The following is a 15700-nucleotide window of genomic DNA, read 5'->3' as shown; positions in this document are numbered from 1 at the left end:
GGGGAAGCAGTTAAAAACACGGGTTTGAAGCGTCAGGTGCACTTCTCTGCCTGTCCCCACCCCCCACCCCCACCCCCAGCTGTGTGGCTTGGAGGAGATCATCTTCTCCAATCAGAGGCTAGAATCCACGTGAAGATGCATAAAGCCTGGCATATAGTGGTAGCTTGTACTATCACTGCTGGGGCTGAGTGAACGAGACCAGCAAAGAGTCTGAGAAATATCATTTTCCCTAACACCTATTTGAACAATGTTCACTGAAGATATCGACAGGGGAACTCTCCCAGATTTTCTTGTTAATTAAAAAAAAAAAAAAATCAAGAGTTTTTCTTTATTGAAAAGAATTGTTAAATGAGCTCAAATAACAGAGTTGATTTTGTACCTTGGATCTGCCTCCCAGAAGAGACCACAGACCCCTAGGAGGTGCCTTGTGTCTGGGGTAGAGCCCGCTGGAATTTTTGTGGTTCTATATGGGCAGACATTTCTGCATTTGCAGCCTCAGCATCTGGAGGCAGGTTACCCAGAAGTACAGACGGAAAAGAGCAAAAATGCAAATTCTGTGGGTTTAGCAGAGGCAGAAAGTCTGAGAAGGCACGTGGAAAGTGAGCCAGAGCTAGAACTCAGGCAGGGGCCTGCAGCAGCTTTGTAACTAGAGTCCAGGGCCACAAGGAAGAGCAAGGAGCTGGGAGAGAGAGACTGATGCTTGCAAGGTCTCTGCTACTGCTGTAGGCTAAAAAACCCTAAGACAAATCAGTTGCTTTGCTACTCTAGGAAATTGTAAAGAGCTGATGGCTCTGTAGCTTAGTGGTTAGAGCACCAGTTTTGTGAAAGTGTGACGGTAAATCCCCACTGCCAACATGGCTGGATTCAGAATCACCTAGGAGACACACTTTTGACCACAGAGAAAATGAGGGCCCCCGTGGAGTTGATCATCTGAGGAGAGAGGGTCCACTTTGAATGTGTGCTGCACCATTCTGCACCATTGCGTGGGCTCAGGAGCTGAGGCTGAATAAAGGAGGAAGAAAGGACGCCAGATGAGCAGAGGCCTTCTCTGCGTCCTAAGCCATGGGGCTCCGAGGAGCGCCAGCCACACATTCCTACCACCAAAAACCTTACCGTGCCTTCTGCACCACGGGAGACTGTGCTTCCTCAAACCGTGAGCTCCAAGAGATCCTTCCTCATTTAAGTTGCCACTTGTCAGGTATCTGTTAACTTTAACCAAAGAAACCAGCCAAACAACCACAAAACCTAAGCATTCATCAACATCCACACCTCAAAGACAGCTAAAGCAAAAAAATTTGGAGGAACATAAGAAAGCAAGTGGTTGCTAGGCATGGTGGCGGACCCAGCACTTGGGAGGCAGAGGCAGTCGGACCGCTGTGAGTTTAAGGCCAGCCTGGTCTACAAAGTGAGTCTAGGACAGCCAAGGCTACACAGAGAAACCCTGTCTTGAAAAACAACAACAACAACAACAACAACAACAAACAAAAAACACCAAAAAAAAAAACAACAACCAAAAAAAAGGAAAGTGAGTGGTGCCTTTTGTTCTAAAGATCTGTCTTCCTGTTTCGTCAAGTGCATCCGCTTACTGCCATCCATCCATTTAAAATTCATCCTTATTTTAAAATCCACTTGTCCATTTTTTTCACTTGTCCATTTTAAGTGCACATCTATTTAAAAGTCCTAAGATGCCTTGAGTTTTCTTTTCTCAGCTTTTTACAAACTATTGTCTAAAACAAATGTGCTCTCTGGTATTCCCCCTACGTTTATTTCTGGCTCTCGTGCAGGTGGAGGGTGGGGTGGGGTGGGAGGGGGGGAGGTGAGTGGGGGATAATGGGGTGGGTGGGGGTGTGAGATGGGGGTGGGGTGGCAGGGTGGGGTCGGGCGGGGTGGGACAGGGTGGGGTGGGGTGTACCTATACAGTAATCTGATCTGTGAGTCTAGTACCTGGTATTGACTCTAGGTGAAAAAGAGAAGCCAGTTCCAAGTGTATCCTCCACATACGAGGAAAACATAGCTCAGAGAGAAAAGCTCTTTCACCGTCTCTCTGTGTTGCAGTGTGGCCACGGGTATCTACTTGCCGGATGCTTGGTAATTTTCATAGTATCATAGCTACAAAGTGTATCCGCTAAAGCTTTCTCTCATCACATCAAGTGTACAGGGATTGCTGGGGGTGCTCCACACCTCTGTCTAACCTTGGAACCAGCCAATCAGCGAAGTGCCTGACTTCCTCTGGGAACCATGAGGGGCTTGTGTGTATGTGTGAGTGGTGGGGAGGGGAGTGGGGGGACGCCATGCACATTGAACTTGACTCATTCCCAGGTTGTAGAATGAACTAGAACATTGTGGGAAGTCCCAAGTAACTTTCATCCCCAGCCACTCGCTCTGGCTGAAGACTCGGGGGACACTGATGCTCAGGAGTCTGTGTGGACCGTGTTCACTGTTGCCTGCCAGCTCCTTCTGCTGGCTCCTTCTCTAAGCCCATTAGCAAATGTTTACAAACTGGGAATAGACAGGTTGTTCATGCGGTTTTATTTTAAAACTTTATTTGTCTTGTGTATTTGAGGCTTCAGAAGGCACGGGGGCACTTGGCAGGCAGCCTTAATGGCTTCTAAGGCTGGCACTAGCGACTTTCACTTCTGTTCTTCACTGCTTAGGAAAGTCGCCTTCCTCTTCCTCTTCCTCGCTTCAGCACCTGCACTGGTCATTTCCTGCTCCTTTGCTCTTCTTTCTTCTCTTCTCTCTCTCACGGTTTCCAGTCTGTAGTCCTTTGTGATGACACAGGAATCAGACGTACCCTCCAACACCGTGCCTGTCACTGTCTTTTCAGTGCCCAGGGAGGCTACCACCCAGGCTTTGCAAGGCACTTGTTCCCAGCTAACCCGGCTGACCCAGATAACGCTACCAGTTAAAATAATTTTGGTCCGGGGGCCCATAACACTCACCAATCATTATGCTGCACTGGAGAGTAAACTGGTTTGGCAGCCTCATTAGATTATAATCAATTCAGATCTTATCCCCCTCTCCCCCCCCCCCCCCGACTTCTTAGAGCATAACCACGTACCCTCAGGAGCAGGGGAGGGGAGAAAACTTACCTTTCCTCTCAGCTTTTCTATATCTTTTTTTTTTCTAGGCTCACGTCTCATTAAATCTTCATCCTGTTAGAGCAAAGAATGATTCATTGGCCACCATGCTTACCACCTTAAGGGCAGTTCTGATTAGTTTCAGGAGCCGTTAGAGAGGCCCAGGACAGCATCTGCAGTCTCAAAGGTGCGGTTCTGGGGTATCCACTGCATAGCCAATGGATGCTGGACTTAGATGTTTGGACCACGTTCAATGACAACAGTAATAAGAGCCACCACTAGCTTCGTGTTCAGTAAGCGCCAAGATGGGGCCGCACTAACCCGTTTAATCCTCAGATCCATTTGGCAAGGCCACAGACTGTAGCATCTGATGCTGAGGTATAGAGGGGTCCAGTAACTTGCCTAAAGTGATAGCGTTACTAAGTGGCGGAATCCAGGAGGAATGTGGGCAGGCTAGCTTGAATGTGCTCTTAAGTCTCCCCTGTACCGCAGGCTGTAGGAAGTTGGTAAAGAAGCTTGACATGAAGGTGGCGATGCTTAGTGGGGATGCTAATGCCCTTGGTGATGAAGATGGGGCAGTGGGTGAGTCTATCAAAGCACCCAAGAACAGAGTCTCGTAGAATCCTTATCTGTGAATATTAATGTCTGGATTACGACGGAAACAGTCGTCAGGAGAGGCATAGCTGTTAGAAATGGTGGCAAGCGTGCATCCCACCTGAAAGAACAGTAGCGCTGTTGTCGAAGTGGGGGTGGCAGAAAAGTACCCCTAAAGTGTGTGCCCCTGAGGTACTGGGCTGATACAGCTTTGAAGATGTGGGGACAAAGGCTTCTCTAGTGCCAAATGCTCTGTCCCCAAAGGAGAGGCTCTTGCTTGGGGAAGGCAAGAAGACATTGTAAAGAGATCTACCCTATGTCCCTCATCTTCAGGTGACTTCCTTCAAGGCCTGTGTTCTAGGGAGAAGATGGAGGGTCTGGCCCAGAGTCCCAGGGACCTTAGATACCCCGCCCCCCCTCTTGATGCCCTTACAAGTCTCTGTGGGTGGTGTCAGCCAAAAGCAGCAGAGAGAAGTCATTTAAGGGAAGGACACCCTCTGCTGGAGGGAGAATGGTAAGGCTGGCATCAGGGAACAGGTGGCAGCTGAGATGTTAGATGTCCGTCCCATCAGCTTCTACTCTAGATCTGGGACTGAGGGGGAGAGAGAGCCTCAGAGCTCAGCTTCCCAGGGGAGGCCTGTGCTGAAGTCTCAAAGCAGAAGGTTTCAGGGGGCGTAAGAATTGAAGGATTCAGAATTAACCCTTCACCCACCCTGATTATAAAGTTTATTTCGTCCACGCAGACTTCAATTCCTTTGCTAGTTTGTTAGCATTCTAATCTTCCCATACTTTCTCTTTTCACTAAGCTGGATGAAATAGCGATGAAGCCCCTGGTAGGTCTAATGGGAGCTATAAAATAAAGGCACACCCTCACCGGGCGCTTCAGAAGCCCTGGCTAGAAGCAGCTGCTTTCAGTGCCCATAAACACACCACTAGCTAAGGCTATGTGAGTATTAATAGTTCGGAGATGTAGGTGGAGGTACCAATAATCTTGAACAACATATTCACACTTCATCATTTTAAATAATGGCATTCCTTTTCCTGTGGTTTCAGTTGGAAATGTCTCAAGGTGAGAGAACCAGACCTGGATTTATGTGAATAGGATTTTTTTTTTAAAATTTCATTGCTGAATCCAAATACCATTTTCCTAGTGTGGAAGCAGATGGTAGACTTTATTTGTGGTCAAAGGCACTATGGCTGAGAACAATCCTTGCTCGGCAGGCGATTTGAACAAATCCAGGAAGTGAGTTAAGACATGATATTTCTCCCAGTCCCCAATCTATTGACAGGTACTTTTTTTATTATTATTATTAACAACATTTATACTCTCAAACACAGTGACTCGGGAGAGCCACCTTTCATCCTGGCTAATTGTGATTTTTTGGGGGGGTGGCTATTGACTATGTATGTTCTGAAGACGAAGCCCAACTTGGAAAACCCAGCCCGAGGATAAGATTTTGTAAGTGTCTTACAGCAGAAGATCTCCTGACCTGGGTTTTGAGACTTCAGTCTATTTGAAAAGAATTATTTTTCAGAAGTAGCTAGATCTTGGTTTGCTGTTTACTTTATTACTCTCAGAGTGGCGATTTTTTTTTTTAGCATCTCCAACAATGTAAGCTTTCAATAAAGCCCTTAAAGAGTGATGTCATTATACTAAAGTCTCAAAACATAAGAAAAATAATTAAGTGTTCGAAATTACAATTTACCTTGCAAATGTAGGAAAGCATTGCTGTTTTTATAGCATATAACCAAAATTCTCCTCTATTTTCAATGGAAATTAGGCAACCAGATTACTCCTTTATGCTTCTGGAATTAAACTGGCTTTAAGACCCAAATAAGACATTGACCAAGAAGTGTCTAAATCTGTGGATCGTGACCCCTAGTGAGGTCGAATGACCCACTCACAGGGTCACCTATGACCATCAGAAAACACAGATATTTACATAATAACTCATAACAGCAGCAAAATTACAGCTATGGAGTAGCAATGAAAATTTTATGTTTTTTGGGGGGTGGGGGTCACCACAAGATGAGGAATTATATTAAAGGGCTGCAGTGTTAGGAAGGTTGGGGACCACTGTTCTAAGGAACACACACAAGGAGATAGCAGAAAAGCATAGTGTACTGGCAGTGACTTGCTGCTGTGGTCTAGGTTGGGGTCAACTTTCTTTCTCTGGTGAACTTCTTGGATTATAATTTCTTGATTTTCTTCTTGGTTCTTTTTTTTCACCTTCACCAATAAACACAGTGCCTGAAATCCGTAGAGTGAAGCAGGGTTAGGTGTCACAGAGCTAAGAGCCTTGAACATAGCAGAGGACACACTAAACACGCCAGTGACATCATCTCCTGGCTGCTGAAAGTTATCCAGGTCTCCGTTTGCCTAGCAGGCTCCAGCTTCCGGGTAACGAGACCCTTCTGGTTAACAATCATCCTGTGAAAGCAAACAGGACACAGCTACAATCCAGACCAGGTCTGATCCAATGGTGTAGGCTGGAACCCAAGACTTCTCCCTGTTCATTCCATTCAATTTATGCCGCTGGCTGAAGGGCCACAGCTTGGGAAATATCACACAGGGAGTCCAAACCCCGTGGCATTTTTCACAGTTACAAAATTTTTAATTACAGAGACTAAAGTAACTGCTTTTTCATGCATAGAAGCAGTGCCGTCCGCCACAATAAACACAAATGAATGGGTGAGAATGACACCTCTTCCTTCTGAAGACTTTATGCCCCTAGTTCCGTCTTTACCATGACTGGAGACACAAGATGAGAGCAGGTACTGAGTTGTGATTTGGTCATGGAGAACACAGAAAGCAGTGCAAGAATGCAGGCCTACGCTTTTCAATGGCCTACACTTGAATCGCTTGTCTCTGCATTGACTTCTAAACCAGTGAGAAACCAGAGCCAGCCAATCAGTAGATACTCAGAGAACCAGGAAAAGCACAGAGACTGGTGACCTAAAGCAGCAGGTACCAGGAGAAAAATAAAGAGTGACAACTCAGAGAGCTGAGAGTGACGCTGCTGCAGGAGTCCTGTACCAAAATGTCTCTTGTTATGCATGTGTGTGTGTGTGTGTGTACATGTACGATCATGGGGGGAGGTGCAAGTACATGTGCACGTTGTATATAGTGGTATGCTCATGTGCATATGTGTGTGCGTGTTCACATGTGCAGGCACGCATGCACAAAGATCCATACATGTACATAGGCTAGAGAACAACCCTGAGTCTCACCGTCAGGAACATGGCTTTTGAGAAAGGGCTTCTTACTGGAGCCTACCAGTGAAGGCAGACTGGCTAGCCAGAAAGCACCAGGGCTCCGTCTCCACGTCCCCAGATCTGAGATATGGGCACATGACACCAGACCTAGCATCATGCTGTCGTGCGGCTGACTTAGGGTTTCTATCGCTACAGTGAAACACCATGGCCGAATAAGTAAGTAGGGCAGGAAAAGGGTTAATTTGGCTCACACTTCCCCATCACAGTTTATCTGCAAAGGGAGTCAGGACAGGACAGGGGCCCGGGGCAGGAGCTGATGCAGAGGCCATGGAGGGGTGCGGCCTACTGGCTTGTTCTACGTGGCTTGTTCAGCCTGCTTCCTTACATCCTTGCTTCTTTGCTTCCTTCCTTCCTTCCTTCCTTCCTTCCTTTTCCTGTACTTACTTTAAAATTTTTAATCACTTTACAGCCTGATCCCAGCCCCCTCCCCCTCTCCTTCTCAGAGAAGGCAGGACTCCAAGAAGTATCAACCCATCCTGGTACCTCAAAAAAGGGTGAAAGCAGGAGGGAGGGAGGACTAGGAAGATATAAGTGATGGGATAACAGTTGAGATGTAATTTGAATAAATTAATAAAACAAAAGAGAAAAAAAGAAAAAAGAAAATGCCCTACAGCTGGATCCTATGGAAGCATCTTCTCAATTGAGGCTGCCTCCTCTCTGATGCCTTTAGCTTGTGTGAAGCTTACATAAAAGTAGCCAGTACAGTGGCTTTTTAAAAATGTGTGTAGATCACTAGTATTTCTTTGAGGGGTCACTTGAGTGTTAAAGGTCCAGGCAGAGCCCAGTGTAGATGGTATAGACATGCTTATGCAGTTTACAGTAGTTTACCTATGGTTAAAACCTGAAAGCAAAGCAAAACAAAACACTCAGGAGGCAGAGGCAGTCGGATCTCTGTGAGTTCGAGGCCAGCCTAGTCTATAAAACGAGTCCAAGACAGCCAAGGCTACACAGAGAAACCTTGTCTCAAAAAATCAAAAACCAAAAAAAACCCAACCCAACCAAAACCAAACCAAACAAAAAACAAACAAACAAAAAAAACCAACCCAACCCAACCCAACCCAACCCAACCCAAACAAAACCCCAAGCCACTTAAGAGGGGCCCCACTTCCATGAGTTAAATTGTGGGTGGATGTAGGCTTCACTTTTTCCAAATCTACTTTATTGGGGGTTCTTTAATGCTTATACTTCCCTTCCAACCCACCTACCCTAAATGGGAGAGAAAAGACGTTAATGGGAACAGGAGAAGTAGACCTTGTTCAATTCAGCTCCTGGGAGCGATTCCCTTGGTGTAGTCGGCAGGATTTCAGCAGACCAGCAAGTCCAAAGTTGTTCCTGGAACTTGGATCAGCAGGCGGAACCCAGATCAGCCGCAGATCCCCAGCCTGGAGCCCCAAAGCCTTGGAGCCTTGGAGCCTTTAGTGGAGTGTTTCTCTCTTGGAACATTTCTCTTGGAAGTGGAGTGTCTTGAAATGGAGTGGTGAACAGCCAAACGATACCAAGACCCAAAAAGCCCCAGCCTCCTGTTTTGGGCTCATGTATAGATTTCTTCTCAAAGTCTGTATTAGGATGTATTTCAGCTGGCAAAATACAAGCCCAACCATGAGGTGGTTCGACTTCTAAGTGGATAAACATCACCTGTTCTCTCAGAAGTCTATTCCCCAATCCCACAGTTGGGATCAGAGCAAAACAAAACAAAACAAAACAAAACACAAACAACAACAACAACAACAACAACAAACATGTGTACCTCCACTACAGGCAGGAGAGAATATCAGAAATGTTAGTGTACTGATTTCATCGGTGCTGTGACGAAGTAACCGGCAGAAACAACTTCCGTGAGGAAGGGCTACCTCAGCTCATACTTTCAATGTGTTGTGGTGAGAAGGGCAAAGAAACTCACACCATGGTGGGCAGGACACAGAGAGGAGAAGTAACAGGAAGAGGCCAGGGCAGGATATACAGGCCCCAGAGAGTTGCTGCCTTCAACCAGGGTCCACTTTCCATAGCTCTACCACCTCCTAATCATCTATTAAAAAGTTGGGGGGCTGGAGAGATGGCTCAGAGGTTAAGAGCACAGACTGCTCTTCCGGAGGTCCTGAGTTCAATTCCCGGCAACCACATGGTGGCTCACAACCATCTATAATGTGATCTGGTGCCCTCTTCTGGCCGGCAGGTGTACATGCAGACAGAGCACTGTATGCATAATAATAAATAAATGAATCTTAAAAAAGAAAAGTTGGTTACAGTCGCTCTTTATCTTACATCCTCCTGATAGTGTCGCCTCTGGCAATGAAATGCCTCCTCCCCCCTCCCGGTGGGGCAGGGAGTAACATGCCAGGATCGGAGATTTTTTTTTTTTTTGGTTTTTCGAGACAGGGTTTCTCTGTGTTAGCCTTGGCTGTCCTGGACTCGCTTTGTAGAGCGGGCTGGCCTCGAACTCACAGCGATCTGCCTGCCTCTGCCTCCCAAGTACTGGGATTAAAGGCTTGCGCCACCACCGCCCGGCTCGAGGAAAAAAAGCCAAGTCAAATACAAGACTCAGTTGGCAGAAACATAGACAAGAGTCTCTCCTTTCAAATCTTTTGCAAAAGTGGCCCCGAGCCATTCCTCAGGTGCTTCTGTGTGGATTTTCTGAGCTCTGATTGTCCGGGCAGGCCCAGCAATGCAGAGCTTGCTGCCACCCTCTCGTGCCTGCCTTTAATGCCTGTCTTGATTGTGCCTCCTTCCTGCACACAAGTTCCCGGGCTCCTTGGCAGCATCTGATCGTATCTTCCAACTCCTTTATATCCCATTTGTACTTAGCTGTGTTCGGCAAAAACTTGGTGAGCTGAGCTTGCCTGGAGGAAGATGAATCCTTTCTCTACGGGCACTATTGTTTTCAGAAGTCTGTGGAGTCTTCCAGGGCTGCCTCCCAATTAATGGGGCTTGGAAAGTAATGTTTTTAAGGAGGGTCAGGGAGCTGGGAGCACAGTACCAGTGCCGTGGGGTAACTTTTCTTCAAGCGATTCATTCTGCGCACTTTGTCTTTGGTTGCACTCGGACTGCTTCGCGGCCAGCAGCACTCAGAAGGGACATATATTTAGATTAAACGTCCAGCCTTTTATCAAAGCTTTCTGCATATAATGAGGTACAGATGTCCTGGGCTTTTCTCCACCTGACTTTCCCCTTCTCTATCGCAGACATTGCCAGGTGTATATACTGTTGTAAGTAGTGACCAGGCTGGGCAGTGGCTCTCTAAGGGACTACTACCTGGATTCTCTTTCAGATGGCCAGCTAGTCGGCTTATCTCCAGTATGGATCTGGTGCCACCTACATGAGACTTACCCATGGGTGCCATATTCAGGTAGACAGGTTGTACATTATACAACTATCAGGAGGCATCCACCTTGTAGTCAGTGTGCCCCCAGAGGCGAGCAGTGAATGAGGGCTCACCTAGTCCTGCTGAGGCAAACTCCCTAAAGAGGTAACCTTACATTTTTACTAAACTTACAGATTCCCATTGTTGCTAAAGTTTGTAAGTCACCGCTCAGGACCGTGGTTCAAAACTGTGGGTTTTGACCCTGTTGGCAAACCTCTATCTTCAAAAATATGTACATTAAGACTCATAACAGAAGTCGGGTATGGTGGCGCACGCCTTTAATCCCAGCACTTGGGAGGCAGAGGCAGGGGGGATCACTGTGAGTTCGAGGCCAGCCTGGTCTACAAAGCGAGTCCAGGACAGCCAAGGCTAACACAGAGAGACCCTGTCTCGGGAAAAAAAAACCCAAAAACCAAACAAAACAAAAAGACTCATAACAGTAGCAAAATTACAGTTATGCAGTAGCAACAAAAATACTTTTATGGTTGGGGTCACTACGACAGAAGGCACTGTATTAAAGGGATACAGCATTAGGAAGAGTGAGATCCGTGGCTTAGGGAAATAGATTTAAGAGAAAAAATATGCCAGGAAGAAAGAAATGAGAGGACTCATCTGTGTTTGTCTACGTCATCCGTAGATCTTCTGTTTCTCAGCTTCCTAGACAGCTGTGGGTTGCTGCCAGGCAGAATACACTGGCCACATTAGCCGTCTGTTCTCCTGAGCTGGTCCCTCCTGTGCTCTCTGACTGTGAAGCGTCTCAAGCACAGGATTTCCTCAGCAACACTCCTGCAGCCGTCTTTGTCTCGCACACTCGTCTTTGGTGCAGTCAATGTTCTCATTTCCTTCTTGAGCTGCCACAAATCTGATGACCAGGAGCAATTAAAAAAGTTAAAAGGGTTCATTGGCTTATGTTTCCGAGTCACAATCCATCACTGGTGGGACTCGGGACAGGAACTTGGAAGCAGGAACCACAGGAGAAGGCTGCTTTGCTGGCTTTTTGAGGTTCCCTCTAAGGTGTATACACAGTAGGTAAGCTTTCTTACGCAGCCCAGAACTGCCTGCTCTGGACAGTACTGTTTACAGTGGGCTGGGCCCTCTTCTATCAAGTGACTATCAAGACAGTTCCCCTCAGACATGTCTACAGGTCACTCTGACCCAGTCAGTTCCTGACTGAAGCGTCTCCACTCAGATGAGTCTATGATGTGTCAAGTGACAATTAAGGGCTATTCAGGACAATGACCATCTAATTGGCTCTCGTATCTTAAACAAACAAACAAACAAACAAACAAATAAAAACTGTCTCTCTCTGATATGTGTGTGCACTTGTGCATGCGTGCGTGCATGCATGTAGGCAGCATGTGTCATGGGATGCATGTAAACCTTGGGGTTTGGTCTTTCCTTATACATTGGATGAGAAAGGAGTCTCTTGTTCCCTGTTGCATGCACATAAGCTCAGGGTATCTTCCTGTCTCTACAGCCCCCCTAAGCATAGGAATATTATGATTACCGATATGAACTACTGCATCCAGTGTTTTATGTAGATTCTCCAGATTCAAATTCAGCTACCCATGCTCGCTTAAGTAGTTTACCCGCTGAACCATCTTCCCAGTTCAGCTCTAGTATTCTCATAAGGAAAACTTATTTCTTCTTCTGAACTGTAGTGGTTTGAATCTAAAAATGACCCCTAAAGGCTTGGTTGTAGTTGAAAGAGCTTTTCAAAAATGATTGGCCCATGAGGGTGCTACTTCACCAATGGATTAACCCACTGATGATTTCTTTTTTTTATTTTGTCTTGTCTTTTTTGGTTTTTCGAGGAAAGGTTTATCTTTGTAGCCTTGGCTGTTCTGGATTCACTTTGTAGACCAGGCTGGCCTCGAACTCACAGCAATCAGCCTGCCTCTGCCTCCTGAGTGCTGGGATTAAAGGTGTGCGCCACCATGCCCGGCCATTGATGCTTTCACAGCTGAATGAATTATTCATCAGGTGAGGCCTGGTTGGAGGAAGTAGGTCACTGGAGGAAGCTTCTCAAGGGTGTAGTTTACTCCTGTCCTTCTCTGTGTCTCTCCGCGCCTTAGCTCTCATGAGATGAGCAGTCTTCTTTTGCCAGGATGTTCTTGCCTTGCCGTGGCCCTAAAAGCAAAGGCACTGACTCGCTGATCACAGACTGAAAAACCTTGGAACCTATGAGTCAAAATAAATCTTTCCTTTCAAGTTGTTTCCTCGTTGGTTTGCGGTAGCAATGAAGAGTGGCCCATGCCTAGCACGTGGCGTTAGGGTTTAATAACATGGCACACCTCCCAGGGGCATGTCCACACTGCAAGAGCTGATGCGGATGGGAGAGCACCTTGCTTCAGGCATCTTTTTCTAGACACTTCATTAACATTTAACCCTTCAAAACAGCGATTTTCTGTAAATGTTTTACTATTCTCATTTTCCAGACTGATTAGCTGGGGTCAGAACTTGACCAGGAGTTCAAGATGATTCTCTGACTGTAAGTCACAAAGTGTGAGAGAGAGAGAGAGAGAGAGAGAGAGAGAGAGAGAGAGAGAGAGAGAGAGAGAGAGAGAGAGAGAGAGAGAGAGAGGAGAATGTTAAAAGGGAGAATACAAGACAGGAATTAGGTCAGAAAAACCAAAATATTCAGAAATCTTTCATCAGAGAGTGTTGCGGAGAGGGAGTTGAAAGATATCATGAGCCTGCAAGCTAGTCAAGATTCCAGCAAGAAATTCCTGGGATGTGCGTGTGCCTGTGCGTGTGCGTGTGTGTGTGCGTGTGTGTGTGCGTGTGTGTGTGTGTGTGTGTGTGTGTGACACAGCATTGTGTGTATTCTCTTCTTCCTTCCTTGGTTCTGTATAAATCAGTAAGAATGGAGTATAATTATCAATGGTTCTGGTTTTTTTTTTTCACATTAAATATCTTATTTTGGAGTCATACCAGCCTGTACCAGCTGGAACCTGCCTCTATTTGATAGACAAGTAAAGGACTTAGGATTAGACAGGAAAGCTGGGATCAGAGTACATCTAAAGACATAAGAGAGGGGGGTATCCCTATACTGTGGAGGCGCATGGAGCTCACAGCAGGGATGCTGAAAGAGAAGATAACTGTACTGTGATGACGGCTCTTAGGATCCGAGCCCAGAACAGCAGCTAACTCTGTAATCCAGTCCCCACCAGCGAGAGGCCATTCTTCCAATAATTCAGGTGGAGAGGCAACTATTGAATTACTGCAATAATTATCTCCATTTCCTTTCCTTATTTGGAAAGGGCGAGGGAGAGGGGGTAGGGAGAGAGGAACAGAGGGAGAAGGAGGGAGGGAGGGAGGGAGGAAGAGAGAGAGAGAGAGAGAGAGAGAGAGAGAGAGAGAGAGAGAGAGAGAGAGAGAGATTATTTGGCTGATGCTTCTTCCTAAATTAACTTTTTAAGTAAATATTTTTCTGGGTCTCTATGAACCTTGGCAAGATGTGCTCCTGAAACTGATCCCTTTCACCTGTCTCAGCTACCGTTCCCTCTCAATCGCTGTCTGGATAGATAATAGGGTGGGGATGATTTGAAGAGAAAATGGCTATTTAGTGACTCAGGTCATTTGCAAGTCACAATCCTTCTCTAGATTAGGAGTGATTGTACAGTCTTAACTGATGGCAGAGGGATGAACAAATCTTCCAAATTCTAAATCGACAGGTAGGTTGTGCGATGGATAGGTTTGGCACAGTACTCAGTGCCCTGTGTAAAATGAATATTTACATCTGCCAAATAGGGTTGGGTGTTGGGAACAGACTTTGGAGGAGGGGTCTGATGCTCTCTGGCCAGTTGTTCCTTTGAGAGACACTCACAAAGACCTTCTCTTTCAGGCAGAGTGATTGCTCCAGAGACGTTGGGAGTTTCAAGACAACTGAATGCAAGCTAAGAAAGAGGATACCTTGAAAAAGATAGACTGGTCATCCCCACAGGGGCTCTTCTGTGCTGCACATTATTGACTTCAAGGCAAGAGGCCATGAAAGTGCTTTTCTTCAAGACAGTAAACCCTCTGTTTAGGAAGTGAATGGAAAAAAAAAAGAGGGTGTTTTGGTTTCCCCATATCAGTTTTCAGAAATGAGTAAATTGGACAATGCATTTCAAACTATAATGGTACCAAATCTCACTTACAGGTACCTGGATGGCTTAGAAGCTCCTTTGGGGATCTCATGAAGATAAACAGAAAATCTTCTGTACTGCATCAGGGAGAAAGGGGACATTTCTTGATGACATCAAGCAAACAGAAATAAACAAATTACTTTTCCTGGCCCACAACTATCATAGGGTCACAGCAGATAGGCGGTGGGGGAGGGTAGAAAGGGGCTTACAAATAGTCACCTTACGCAGGATCTTTTCTCATCCCTCAAGGTAAGAAGCCAGTATTTGGGATTAGTTTAGTAGATCTGCCCCCCCCCCCAGTGTCCACCTTACCTGCCTCCTAATATGGCTCTCTGCACTGAGGAGCCTGGAGTGTTGACACCACAGTTCCCAGACTCCCTGCCTTCTTTACCTGGATTGGATTTAAATCTAACTATGACGTTGTTTGAGTACAAGGCTTGGAGGACAGATTGAAGTAGGGGGCCACACTTTTGCTGTTTCTATTATTCTTTTGCTTTAAAAAAAATTAAAGTACAACCAGTCACAGAGGTCTTTGCACCCTGGATACCAAGAGGCAGGCCCTAAGGATCTCATTTTGTAGGTGAGGATACAAGCAGGTCTGGCCTGGTGTGGAGCCAACTTCTTATCCAGGAGAGCTTCCATTCTCTGTGACTTCGTGACTTTGACGGTGAGGCTGTGGCTTAAGAGGTGGCAGATTCATAATCTTGGGGGAGCTAAAAGCTCCCCTTGTGACCCATTTCTGCCATGTAGCTGTGAGAGTTATTTCTGAAATCTCAACCTTAGCCTGTTTCCTTGGCTCTTCCAATTGTTAAGTGAGTTTTTAAAATGCCCTATAGCAAATCACTTCATCCTCAAAATTGCTAGAATAGCTTTTGTTGTTTTCAGTAGAGCTATGATTATACTTCTGTTGGTACCAGAGGGCTGAGAACAACAGACTAAAGAAATTAGAATGCCAAAAAAAAAAAATTAGAATGTCAAATGTGCTATGGATTGTAAATTTACTGTCTTGAGGGTTAATCAGAAGAATGGAGAGAGTAGGGAGCCTTTGTGAGTCCCCAGAAGAATCTTTTCCTTTGATCTATCTGCAAGATGGACGCATTCTAATGACAACCACAGCTTGATTCTATGGGGTTGACAGCTACAAGACAAAGGGAATCCAGGTCTCTGGGTCTCTCATATAAAAGTTTAGGTATTGACTGGGAAAGAACAAGACTCTAAGAGCTGTGATGGGGTCCTTTTGGGTAGGTCCAGTCAAATTGGAG

The 15700-nt window shown here is 46.0% G+C and overlaps 1 long non-coding RNA gene across 1 annotated transcript; it reads right to left on the bottom strand.

Moving 5' to 3' along the window:
* Window positions 1–2428: 2428 nt before the first annotated feature.
* Window positions 2429–14880, bottom strand: LOC311597348. Its single transcript, XR_014779195.1, has 3 exons — window positions 14751–14880; window positions 3093–3155; window positions 2429–2765 (listed from the first exon to the last, which is right to left on the bottom strand). It is a non-coding gene; the product is annotated as an uncharacterized lncRNA (long non-coding RNA).
* Window positions 14881–15700: the final 820 nt, after the last annotated feature.

Source organism: Acomys minous (genome assembly GCF_964271855.1).
Source record: "Acomys minous genome assembly, chromosome: 5".
Lineage (NCBI taxonomy): Eukaryota > Metazoa > Chordata > Mammalia > Rodentia > Muridae > Acomys > Acomys minous.
Note: the sequence above shows the minus strand (reverse complement) of the source record. Positions and strands in the feature narration are given on the sequence as shown.